We start from the raw sequence: 13,153 nt of genomic DNA, 5'->3' as shown, positions 1-13,153 counted from the left end.
GATGGCATGACAAAAGGATACAAAAGCGTGAGTTTAATGTAGGTGATTATGTATTGCTATACAACTCTCGTTTAAGATTTTTTTGCAGGAAAACTTCTCTCTAAATGGGAAGACCCCTATGTTATTGAGGAGGTCTATCGTTCCGGTGCCATAAAAATCAACAACTTCGAAGGCACAAATCCGAAGGTGGTAAACGGTCAAAGAATCAAACATTATTTCTCAGGTAATCCCATAAATGTTGAAACCAATATTATTGAAACCGTAACCCCGGAGGAATACATAAGGGACACTTTCCAGAACGTTTCAGACTCCGAAAAGGAATAGGTATGTGGTACGGTAAGTAAACCGATTCCAAAATAGTTTTTAAGGCAATATTTATCCGTTTTGGAATATTTAGAAAAATAGAAAATTAAGTAGCAGTCCGGGAAGGACACGAGGGCCCCACGAGGGTGGAGGGCGCGCCCTACCCCCCTAGGCGCGCCCCTACCTCGTGAGCACCTCGTGTGCCTTCCGGACTCCGTTTTCCTGCATGATACGTATTTTGGTCGATAAAAATTCACTATATATTCTCCCGAAGGTTTTGACTCCCGTATCACGCAAATATCCTCTGTTTTTGTTTCGGGTTGTTCTCTGTCTGGGTTGTCAAGGCCAGGCATCATGTCGTCCCCCTCCTCCAACAACAGTGACAAAGATGCCTGGCTAATGAAGATAGAGCTGAAGAGGGAAGCACGGGAGGGGGCGTTGCGGTTGTCTGCGGGCTCATGGGATCATGCTGAGCACGATGGTGTGCTCGGACACGAGCTGCGGTGGCTGTGGCCATGGCGGCGACATCGCCGGCGGCGTGGAGTTCTCAGCCAAGATGGGGCTATGGCCTAGAGGTCAAAAACGACCAGGGGAAAAGGGGGAGATGACTCGGGGGCTCACTGTGAGTCCATTTGGAGGGTCAGTGGGCTCGAGGGCGGCCGGAGTGCAGCGAATCGACGGCGAGGGGCTCGGGTGCCCGAGGTTGAAGACGATCGCGATGACGATGAAGCAGGGCCTCCTGGCGTCTAGTAGCTCAATTGGGAGGACGAGGAGGTTCTAGCGGTTCTTATGGACTCGGCAGAAGGGTGAGGGGTGCCCGGTGGCCGCGGTGGTGCTCGTCGGCACGACGACGGCGTTCTCGGGCGGCTGCGAGGAGAGAACCAGAGAGGGAGAGAGAACCAGTGAGTGAGGGGAAAGATTGAGGGGGTCCAGGGGGTGTCGTGGCGCTCGGGGTAGTCTCCAGCACGCGCTCGTCCTCCTGGCAAGGGGAAGACGACAAGGAGGAGCCCCTGGTGGGCTGGGCCGGCCACTTGGGCCACCAGGTGGCTGCACAGGTGAGTTGGCCCAGGTAAGCTCTCTCTCTTCTCTGTTTTCTAAATTGTTTCAGTTTTCTATTTTTCTGCAATTGTTTTGGGTTTAGTTTTAACACCAAACAATTTTATAAAATCCTGAAAATAATTATGTGACTAGAACTAAAATATCCTAAACCACATAAAATGTTCCAGAATTATTGGACATATATTAATTATATAAAGAATATATATCCAATACAAATAGTTATTGAATTAATTCAAAGGCCCAAAATAAATGTTTCTGAGATACCAAAAACATTGGTTTGAATTTTACTTCTTGCCAATATTTTCGGAGACTAAGAGGAACATTTTCTTGGATTTCTTTGAAGACATTTTAATGTTGATTAATTTTGAACTGGTTTCTGAGGGTTTCAACAAACCTCAATTCAACTTTCAGAAATTTTAGACATGATGCATGAGTGCAGATGCAACTATTTCACTCAGGTACTCTAGGGCTGTGACAACTCACCCCCACTAAACAAGAATCTCGTCCCGATATTCAAGACGTGAGGTAAGAAGACAGAGGGGCACAAGACCAACACAATCTTCACGATCCAGCTTGCACCTCTTAGGGTTGTTGATTCGTTGCATACGTTGACTCTGACATCCTTGCTTTTGAGATCTTCATCCACGCGATGACGAGAAGAAAAGAAACTCTCGAAGAATCGATCTTCTTGAAGATCGAGCAACCGACGATCAACTAACAGAACGAGACATAGCGACATCTGTCGAGATGAGACACGATACACACATCAAGAATGATGGAAATGAGCATATGACAAGGTTTAAGTAAGTAGCGGAATTCCCACACCTAGGAGGGTGGTGAACGGTGTCAACGTAGCGAGGGGTTGGGTTGCCATGATACCATAGCGAGACAGCTAAGGAAGGTGACTCGCAGAAATATTCCCTTAAGTGGCAAAAAGAATTACTTTTGATTCAGAGATCATTGAAACTCTTTATACCAGTCTAAGGCAAATCACAACAATCGCTTAGAGGAGTACGAAGGGATGGCATACCCGGACTAGAATGGATGATGTGAACTACCTTGTTGAAGGCAACGCAATGGATGATTTTTGCTTATCATCGGAAATGGATGGAACCCATAGTAGTACCACTGTTGAAGATGATCCTGACCAGGAATTACCAGGAAGGTAATCCAAGATAGAATGGCACAATGGCGGTGCAAGCTGGGAACAAAATGCAAATGTGGGAATGATTCTAGTAACTGGGGATAAACTCAACAGTAGAGAGTGATTCCACTGTTTGAATGGTTCTAGCATAATCGAGGGAACCGAGAGCACAACGACCCCTGAGGAACAACTTCTAGAATAAGTTGCACTAAATCCTCATGGAGAAGATGGGCAAATAGCTCAATCAAGATTCTACAACAATAGATCTTCCGGCTAGGTGTGTCGGCCAGAACAACAACCTTGTCGGGCCTACATCATAAATCTTGGAATAGCTCCAACCATCATATCTGCCTGAGATTCAGATCTGGTTGGTAACGGGATATTTCAGACAACATGTCCGAAAAGAAAGTTTGCAACACAAACCGACGAGACGATGTTGCAAGATTCTCGGGAATTGAACTACGATAGTAAACTCCAAAACATGAGCTGGTTCTGCTACATATATGTGAACACGTTGTCCAAGACAAGCATGACCATGTAGAAGTCTTACAACAAAATACTACCGAGTTCAGGTGGGGAACCATCATTGAGGATATCGAGGTCCTTGTGCATGAACTAGTATTCGCACAACAACCCCTTTTCCTTGAACAAATCAATCAGTGGCTTGGTGTGCTAGGGAATACATATGGAGTGGAGGTAATTAATCTACCAAACCATAGAATACTTCGCACGTATGCATGACTGATTTGGGATGATTCCAGGGAAAACATAAAAAACCTTCCTCAAATTCATGGCGGCAACTTACACCTAGTGCACGTGAACTTGGAGAAGGTCACTTCTTTCATCCAAGCATAAGCTTCATGAACGGAACACGAAGGCATTGCTTACAAGGTTTTCAACACTAGATTGATGTTCAGTCATGAATCATGGGGGAGACAAAATGTTGCTGATGGGCTCAACAACAACTCATCAGAATTTCCATATCACTGGACTTCCACCATCATGTGAACACGGTGCTAACATTGGTCAGACCAAAGATGTAATGGTGTATGCTCGACGGATCAAACACGAGTAAGACAACATTACGAACATCGTTGGTTCTGATTTGACTTGACGATAGCCCATACTCAAGTCAAAGTTTTGACAAGACAATAGATCCAACAACTGATCACGAGGACCAATTGGTGAAGATATCATCTTTCTTCAACACACGCACAAACACAAAGATATCCCTTAACATGAACTAAGTCAGACAAGCTTTTATCTTCCAACTCTCCAAGTTGTTGTTAAGCTTAACCAACTAGCTCAGGGGTATCCAACACAGATTCTTGGAGAATGGGTGGTTGGAGGAAAACCAACATGATCACGAACTCAACATAGCGGTTAGGTGACAACCAGGTAATACTTTCGAGAAGATAATCGGAACATCACGAACCACTGATATGATACTAAGCTCGAGATCAATCTTGCTTTTCAGGGCAAGACGATATGATCGATAGAGCAAGGGTTTGGCAAAATCCTAACTTGTTGATCGAAGAGTGCACCAGGAAATAAGGACTAGGTAGCACAATCTATCTTAGAATGATGATTCAATAACCAACACGCTAAGAATGAGAATATTGTCCATTAACTACCAAGCAATGGAGTTGCTAGGAGTATTGATTTCACACATCACGACTCACTTGCCGGCATTCCGGTTACAATAACACGGGAACCGAGGAATGAACAATGATGGCAAGAAGTATCACTGCGTCAAGAATTCATAAGAGAAGGTGCAATTCTCACGACGCTCCTGACATAAAGTGGGTAATACTTCAGGGTAGAACAGAACCAAAAGCTGGGCTGCATTTTGATCTGCGGATTACAACTGCTTTGACCCAATCCTGGATATGGATGAGGTACTGGAGTTTGTTTCTCCTAGTCATTCTGAAATAGAACGGCTTGACGAACCACAAGAATACTAGGCATCGATGAACACGAATGCATACATACTCCTCACTATCAATTGATAGACGAAGATCGGAATATAACGGAAGGGGGACAACTCAAAGGTACATATAACTTTCTGAGTTGTGGATGCATACATTAGTATGTCGAACGAGTTCAACATATTTCTTCCGGATAACCCATGCAGAAAGGTAGGGTTGGCAGAGTCACAACATAGAATGGAGAACTCATCAGGAGCACTCTGTCGTGACCTTTTGGTTCAAAAGAACTCCTGCCAAGAATGGCTCATGATAATTGGAAGAAGGATGTACCACGAACCTTGAGGACTATCGCAAAGGTTACTAATATCCTAAAGGAACTAGCAACACTATCAACATGAGGTAAGTAGGGTGAATCTCGGGTTCAAGAACCCATGAATAGAGTACCTACTACTACATGGCATCACGAGATGCTTTCGAGAATAATGGCCAGAATCACACACTGGGGATAAAAACATGGCTAGATCACTAGGTGACTCCCTAAAACACCTAGGCCATAAAAATAGCTCCAACATATATGTTGAGGTAATAGAGTACCTCAACTCATCGATTAGTGTGGTTGAACTGGCCCAAAGGGACATCGGGAACGGAAAGAAGGGCTTTGCAACTGCATCAGACTGTTTAGAGACCTGGGATGACTCGGATAGCATAACGGCTGTAAATGCTCAAAATTATTTGAGACATCCTGCAAAAATGGTGGCATAACCACTTAACAACATCATATCAAGGTTCTGAGGCCAGCTATGAGCATACGGAGGTAAAAGGAACTGAACTGAGACTTGAATCCAACAATCCTATAAGTCTACGGATTAGTAACACGTCATCCTAATAGATAGATAAGAAGGCCTAGTTTCTTAACCCGCGTAGAATGAGAAGAGAATGACTCAGATCAGAGGGCATAAGGTAAAGGAGTAAAAAGAGCCTTACGTTCCCTTCCACAATCAATTCCCCTACATAACTAAAGCATTTCTAGACACAACTTCGACCGGTTTGGCTTGGTAAACCTACAGGCAGTCAGGCTCTGATACCAACGCTGTCAGGACCCTGATTCCAAGTCACATTGATCTAGCCGGTAACACCTCATATCACTTTGCGGCCTCACGCACGGTATTCCCACGGGTGTCGCCTTACCATGGCCTGGACCTTTTGCGCCTTTTGGCTCACGTATATGATAGTGTCGCTAGCATCCATATGACAGAGAACCCGGGCCGACATGACTAGTCGTGAACCCAAAGCGGCACTAACCTATGGGGACAGGCATACATGAATCACATCGAGCATGTCGGTCAGCAGCGTGTGAATTCGGGCTGTAGCACTGGGCTAACAGGACTCCGAGAACCCGGGCTGTAGCAGGCTAGGCAGGACTCCGGATGTCACCGTGTGGCATTTCCCCGAAGGGACAGACACAGGAACGAAGTGAAACACATGCCGGCCAGTCAAGTGTCCTGAGCAGTAGTGCTGGGCTAGCAGGACTCCGGTGAACCGGGCTGTAGCAGACTACTATGGCTCATGGAAGCACAAGACTACATTTCCCCATAAGAGAGGCTGCCAAGGATAAACAACTAGATTGTCGGATCCCACACATACCAAGCATTTCAATCATACACACAATATGCTCGATATGTGTAAATACAACATGGCATCACAACATAACTCTACGACTCAAGTATTTATCCACTAGGCTCCGAGGAGCGAGAAATACAAACATGGGTCTCATGACCCAACATTCAGAGCATACAAGTCAAACACATGCGGAAGCTTAACATGTCTGAGTATAGACATCTACAAATGGAAAAAGACTAAGAAGCCTGACTATCTACCAGATCCTGCCGAGGGCACAAGATCGTAGCTGAGGTATCAAGCTAAACGTCGAAGTCCACGCAGAACTACTAGCAAGACTGAAGTCTCTCTCTACAAAACATAAATTAAGCAAACGTGAGTACAAAGGTACTCAGCAAGACTTACATCAGAACTAGCTTCATATGCATCTGTATCAACAAGGGGGGGGGTGGTGGAGTTTAACTGCAGCAAGCCAGCTTTGACTCAGTGGCTAACCTGAACTACGACTGCAAGCAACTCTTTTGAGGTGGCGCACACGAGTCCACATATTCACCATTCAATACACTACTATGGATCCGCTCTCGTCTCCCTACGGAAAGGCCATCCATAGCACTCACACTTATCTTGCGAGTTTTAGAGTATCCACTTTCACTTGTCTATGAACTGTTATAGGCAACCCAGAAGTCCATTAGAGCGGACACGGCTATTCGAATAGATGATGGTAACCCTGCAGGGGTGTACTTCTTCACACACGCTCCCACCACTTACCGTCGTTTACACGACATGTACTCGGCAACCTTCAAGCGGAATCCCAACGAGGGTGTCGGCCATGACCTACATAAACACTCAAGTCTCTAGTCCAGGTTTATCGTCTATCCAGGTTCCATCCACAGGGAGTCCGGCCGAGGTTTCCACATACGGCCCCGAACGATGTGTACAGGGTTCCGAGACACCAAACGGGCGCCCGGCATGCCCGGCCACGGTGTATCTACCGCAACATAGCCCACCCCTAGGGTCAGCGCTACGAACGGCCGCCAACACATATCCTATAAACACCAGAAACTAGTTGCAACTCCTGGACAGAGTACTAGGGTGATTAAGAAGTCGAGAGGGTCCATTGGTTTCGGGCCCAATGCGTGGTAGTAACTGTTTCATGGATCACAAACACAGAACTCAGTTCCTGAGGACGACTTCAATGAGACAACCCACCATGTACTCCTACATGGCCTCTCACCGCTACCTTTACCAAATCATGTTCACACATTTAGCTCTCAACAGTAGGACATGTTCACACTCCTCCGATTCATTCCCGATGAATCAGACCTGACACAACTCTATGCAATAGCAGGCATGACAACAAGCATGAATGAGTAGGCACATTAGGGCTCAAACAACTCCTACTCAAGCTAGTGGGTTTCATCTATTTACTGTGGCAATGACAGGTCATGCAGAGGAAAGGGGTTCAACTACCGCAGCATGTAACAGTTGAATCGTTGTTGTCCTAATGCAGTAAAATAGAGCAGGAGCGAGAGAGTGGGATTGTATCGGAATGAACAAGGGGGTTTTGCTTGCCTGGCACTTGTGAAGATAATATTGAGTCTTCATCAGTGTCAACGATCACAGCGTCGGAGCAGCGTCTACCGAGAGGGGACAATCACCGGCAATAGAGAAGGAACACAATCAATGCAATGCACAACATGATGCATGATAATGACATGGCAATATGTTGTTGATTGAGCTAATGCAACTAGCAACACAATTAAATGAAGTTGGTTTGAATACAAGATTCAAATTCAAACTCCATATATGATTAGTTAAATGCCATTTATTTGTTTTGTCCAAAACAGAGAACAAACATTGTTCAAACATGCATGAAAATTCCATAAACAGATTCCTTGAATTTTTCTGATAATTTTTCATATATAATTTATTTCATTTGGAGTTACGGTTGATTTTCTATGATTTTTAGAAGTTTTGGGCATTTTCTGGAATTTTCTGAATTATTATAATTTAAACTAAATCCAGAAAATGTATTACTGCGTCAGCATGACGTCAAGGTGATGTCAGTAGGTCAAAGGCATCGACCAGGTCAAACCTGACCAGTGGGACCCACTGGTCAGTGACCCAGTCAACTAACTAAGTTAGTTAGCCCTAACTAACTAGCCTGGGCCCACTGGTCAGCGACTGTAGTAACTAACCTAACTAGCTAATTAGCGCTAACTAGAGTAATTAGTCGGGCGGGGCCCGTAAGTCAGTGAGAGAGAGGGGGAGGTCAAACCGGGCAGTGGGGTCAACCCATGCCGGTCAACGGGTCAGGGGTCGCCAGCGTTTAGCCGCCGGCGACGACAGAGACGGCGGGGCGGCTCGGAAATGCTCTACAGGGCACCATTCGATCCGTGGGTTGCACCTACGGGTTCCTGGGAGTGAGGCGCATCCATTGGGGGTGGTGGTAGGAGCTGGGGTGGCCGGAAAGTGGCCGGCGACGAGGTTCAGCGGCGGCAGCAGCTCGGGCATCCTCAGGATAGCGCTACAGAGCACGGGAGGGGGCGCTGCGGTTGTCTGCGGGCTCATGGGATCGTGCTGAGCACGATGGTGTGCTCGAACACGAGCTGCGGTGGCTGTGGCCATGGTGGCGACATCGCCGACGGTGTGGAGTTCTCGGCCAAGATGGGGCTATGGCCTAGAGGTCAAAAACGACCAGGGGAAAAGGGGGAGATGACTCGGGGGCTCACCGTGAGTCCGTTTGGAGGGTCAGTGGGCTCGAGGGCGGCCGGAGTGCAGCGAATCGACGGCGAGGGGCTCGGGTGCCCGAGGTTGAAGACGACCGCGATGACGATGAAGCAGGGCCTCCTGGCGTCTAGTAGCTTGATTGGGAGGACGAGGAGGTTCTGGCGGTTCTTCTGGACTCGGCGGAAGGGTGAGGGGTGCCCGGTGGCCGCGTGGTGCTCGTCGGCGCGACAGCGGCGTTCTCGGGCGGCTGCTAGGAGAGAACCAGAGAGGGAGAGAGAACCAGGGAGTGAGGGGAAAGATTGAGGGGGTCCAGTGGGTGTCGTGGCGCTCGGGGTAGTCTCCAGCAGCGGCGAGCAAGCAGGAGGTGGCCGGACGCGTACTCGCGCGCGCCGGCCACACACTCGTCCTCCTGGCAAGGGGAAGACGACAGGGAGGAGCCCCTGGTGGGCTGGGCCGGCCACTTGGGCCGCCAGGTGGCTGCATAGGTGAGTTGGCCCAGGTAAGCTCTCTCTCTTCTCTGTTTTCTAAATTGTTTCAGTTTTCTATTTTTCTGCAATTGTTTTGGGTTTAGTTTTAACACCAAACCATTTTATAAAATCCTGAAAATAATTATGTGACTAGAACTAAAATATCCTAAACCACATAAAATGTTCCAGAATTATTGGACATATATTAATTATATAAAGAATATATATCCAATACAAATAGTTATTGAATTAATTCAAAGGCCCAAAATAAATGTTTCTGAGATACCAAAAACATTGGTTTGAATTTTACTTCTTGCCAATATTTTCGGAGACTAAGAGGAACATTTTCTTGGATTTCTTTGAAGACATTTTAATTTTGATTAATTTTGAACTGGTTTCTGAGGGTTTCAACAAACCTCAATTCAACTTTCAGAAATTTTAGACATGATGCATGAGTGCAGATGCAACTATTTCACTCAGTTACTCTAGGGCTGTGACAGAAGGGATCAAGAAGGCCACGGAGAACCAAGCTCCGGCAACAGAAGACATCCTTCAACTTGATCACAACCTTCTCCCCAACTGAGATCGAAGCTTTCCAGATGATTGAGTTAACTCGCATTCAAAACAAGTATCTCACAAGTGAAAATATTTTGTTGAAGGAGCATATGTTTGCACTCAAGGGCATTATTTGCAAGCTAGAGGACCTCTTACGCTCGATGTGCGACTATCCATCACCTCCATCTTCACCAACCAAGGAGATATAATAACATGGGTATAGGCACTCCCCTTGGCAACTGCCAAGCTTGGGGGAGGTGCCTCGGTATCGTATCACAATCACAACTCATATCTTTACCGTTTTCCTTAGTTTGATGCTATTAGTAGTATTTTGATCTAGTAGAATAAAGTTTATGGCATGATCTAGTTTTGAGTTTTGCCTTATGATCTCTCTATATAATCGAGTCATTGAGCTATATAATAAAGATTAGTGTTGAGTCAAGGGCTTGATTTTCTTGCTATGATCTTGGGTGAATAAAAGAAAAGAGAAAAAGAATAAGAAGAAACAAAGAGATCATATTGATCTTATTGATAGTAATGACTTCACATAGAAAGAATGTGACGATGAAAAGTTGTTGGGAGTTGGTAGACATAGCTTTGGTCATCGTTGCAATTAATAGGAAGTAATAAGGAAAGAGAGGTTTCACATATAAATATACTATTATTGACATCTTTTATGATTGGGAGCACTCATCAAAATATGACATGCTAAAGAGTTGATGTTGGACAAGGAAGACAACGTAATGGGTTATGTTTTCTTATATCTGAGATAAAGTATGTTGTCATGGATCATCCAACATGTTGAGCTTGCCTTTCCCCCTCATGCTAGCCAAATTCTCAGCACCAAGTAGAGATACTACTTGTGCTTCCAAATACCCTTAAACCAGTTTTGCCATGAGAGTCCACCATATCTACCTATGGATTGAGTAAGATCCTTCAAGTAAGTTGGCATCAGTGCAAAGTAATAAAAATTGCTCTAAATATGTATGATTAGTGTGGGAGAAATAAGCGTTATACGATCTTGTGATGTGGAAGTAATAAAAGCGATGGACTGCATAATAAAGGTTCATATCACAAGGGGCAATATAAAGTGCCGTTATTTCGCATTAAGATTTTGTGCATCCAACCATAAAAGCGCATGGCAACCTCTGCTTCCCTCTGCGAAGGGCCTATCTCTTATTATTATCTTCTACCTTATGCAAGTGTCATGGTGATCTTCACCTCTCCCTTTTTCATTTTATCCTTTGGCAAGCCCAGCATGTTGGAAAGAACATGATATATATATATATATATATATCTAATTGGATGTAGGGGGCATGAGTTATTATTGTTGACCTTACCCTCGAGGTAAAAGGTTGTGGGGCGAAACTATAAGACCCTATCTTTCTCTGTGTCCGATTAAAACTCCGTAACCACAAGTATTGCGTAAGTGTTAGCAATTATGAAGGACTAGATGATAGTTGAGTATGTGGACTTGCTTTTTAGCTCCGACATAGACTCTTTCCGATGTTATGATCAATTGTAATTGCTTCAATGACTGAGGTTATAGTTTGTTGGTTCTCAATAAGGTTTCTGATTCATACTTTTGCAGTGTGAATAGATCATCACTTGAACATAAGTAATCATATGACAATATCTATATATGTTGCTGTTATGAGAATAACCATGATGCCTTCATGTCCGTATTTTATTTTTATCGACGCCTCTACCTCTAAACATGGGGACATATTTATTGTTATTGGCTTTCGCTTGAGGACAAGCGAGGTCTAAGCTTGGGGGAGTTGATACATCCATTTTGCATCATGCTTTTATATCGATATTTATTGCATTATGGGCTGTTATTTCACATTATGTCACAATACTTATGGCTATTCTCTCTTATTTTATAAGGTTTACATAAGGAGGGAGAATGCCGGCAGCTGGAATTCTGGGCTGGAAAAGGAGCAAATATTAGAGACCTATTCTGCACAACTCCAAATGTCCTGAAACTCCACGGAATACATTATAATAAATAATGAAAAATCCTCGCCAAAGATGAAGACCAAGGGGCCCACACCCTGTCCACGAGGGTGGGGGCGCCCCCTAGGGCGCGCCCCCTACCTCGTGGGCCCCCTGGTGGCTCTTCGATGACCATTTTCTGCTATATGAAGTCTTTCATCGAGAAAAAAACCAGAAGCAACCTTTTGGGACGAAACTCCGCCGCCACGAGGCCGAACCTTGGCGGAAGAAATCTAGGGCTCCGGCAGAGCTGTTCTGCCTGGGAAACTTCTCTCCAAGAGGGGGAAATCATCGCCATCGTCATCACCAACGCTCCTCTCATCAGGAGAGGGCAATCTCCATCAACATCTTCATCAGCACCATCTCATCTCAAAACCCTAGTTCATCTCTTGTATCCAATTCTTGTCTCCAAGTTCGGGATTGGTGCTAGTAGGTTGCTAGTAGTGTTAATTACTCCTTGTAGTTGATGCTAGTTGGTTTAATTGGTGGAAGATCATATGTTCAGATCCTTTATGCATATTATTACCCCTCTGATTTGTTGGGGAACGTAGTAATTTCAAAAAAATTCCTACGCACACGCAAGATCATGGTGATGCATAGCAACGAGAGGGGAGAGTGTGATCTACGTACCCTTGTAGACCGACAGCGGAAGCGTTAGCACAACGCGGTTGATGTAGTCATACGTGTTCACGGTCCGACCGATCAAGCACCGAAACTACGGTACCTCCGAGTTTTAGCACACGTTCAGCTCGATGACGATCCTCGGACTCCGATCCAGCAAAGTGTCGGGGAAGAGTTCCGTCAGCACGACGGCGTGGTGACGATCTTGATGTTCTACCATCGCAGGGCTTCGCCTAAGCACCGCTACAATATTATCGAGGATTATGGTGGAAGGGGGCACCGCACACGGCTAAGAATATGATCACGTGGATCAACTTGTGTCTAGAGGTGCCCCCGTATATAAAGGAGCAAGGGAGGAGGAGGCCGGCCCTAGGAGGGGGCGCGCCAAGTGTGGAGTCCTACTAGGACTCCCTAGTCCTAGTAGGATTCCACCTCCCATATGGAATAGGAAAAGAGGAAGGGAAAAGGAGAAGGAAGGAAGGGGGCGCCCCCCTTCCCTAGTCCAATTCGGACCAGACCAAGGGGAGGGGTGCGGCCACCCTTGAGGCCCTTTTTCTTCTTTCCCGTATGGCCCAATAAGGCCCAATACGTATTCCCGTAACTCTCCGGTACTCCAAAAAATACCCGAATCACTCGGAACCTTTCCGATGTCCGAATATAGTCGTCCAATATATCGATCTTTACGTATCGACCATTTCGAGACTCCTTGTCATGTCCCCGATCTCATCCGG

This window comes from Triticum urartu, chromosome 1A (genome assembly GCF_056163025.1).
Source record: "Triticum urartu cultivar PI428250 chromosome 1A, HENAU_Tu73, whole genome shotgun sequence".
NCBI lineage: Eukaryota > Viridiplantae > Streptophyta > Magnoliopsida > Poales > Poaceae > Triticum > Triticum urartu.
Note: the sequence above shows the minus strand (reverse complement) of the source record.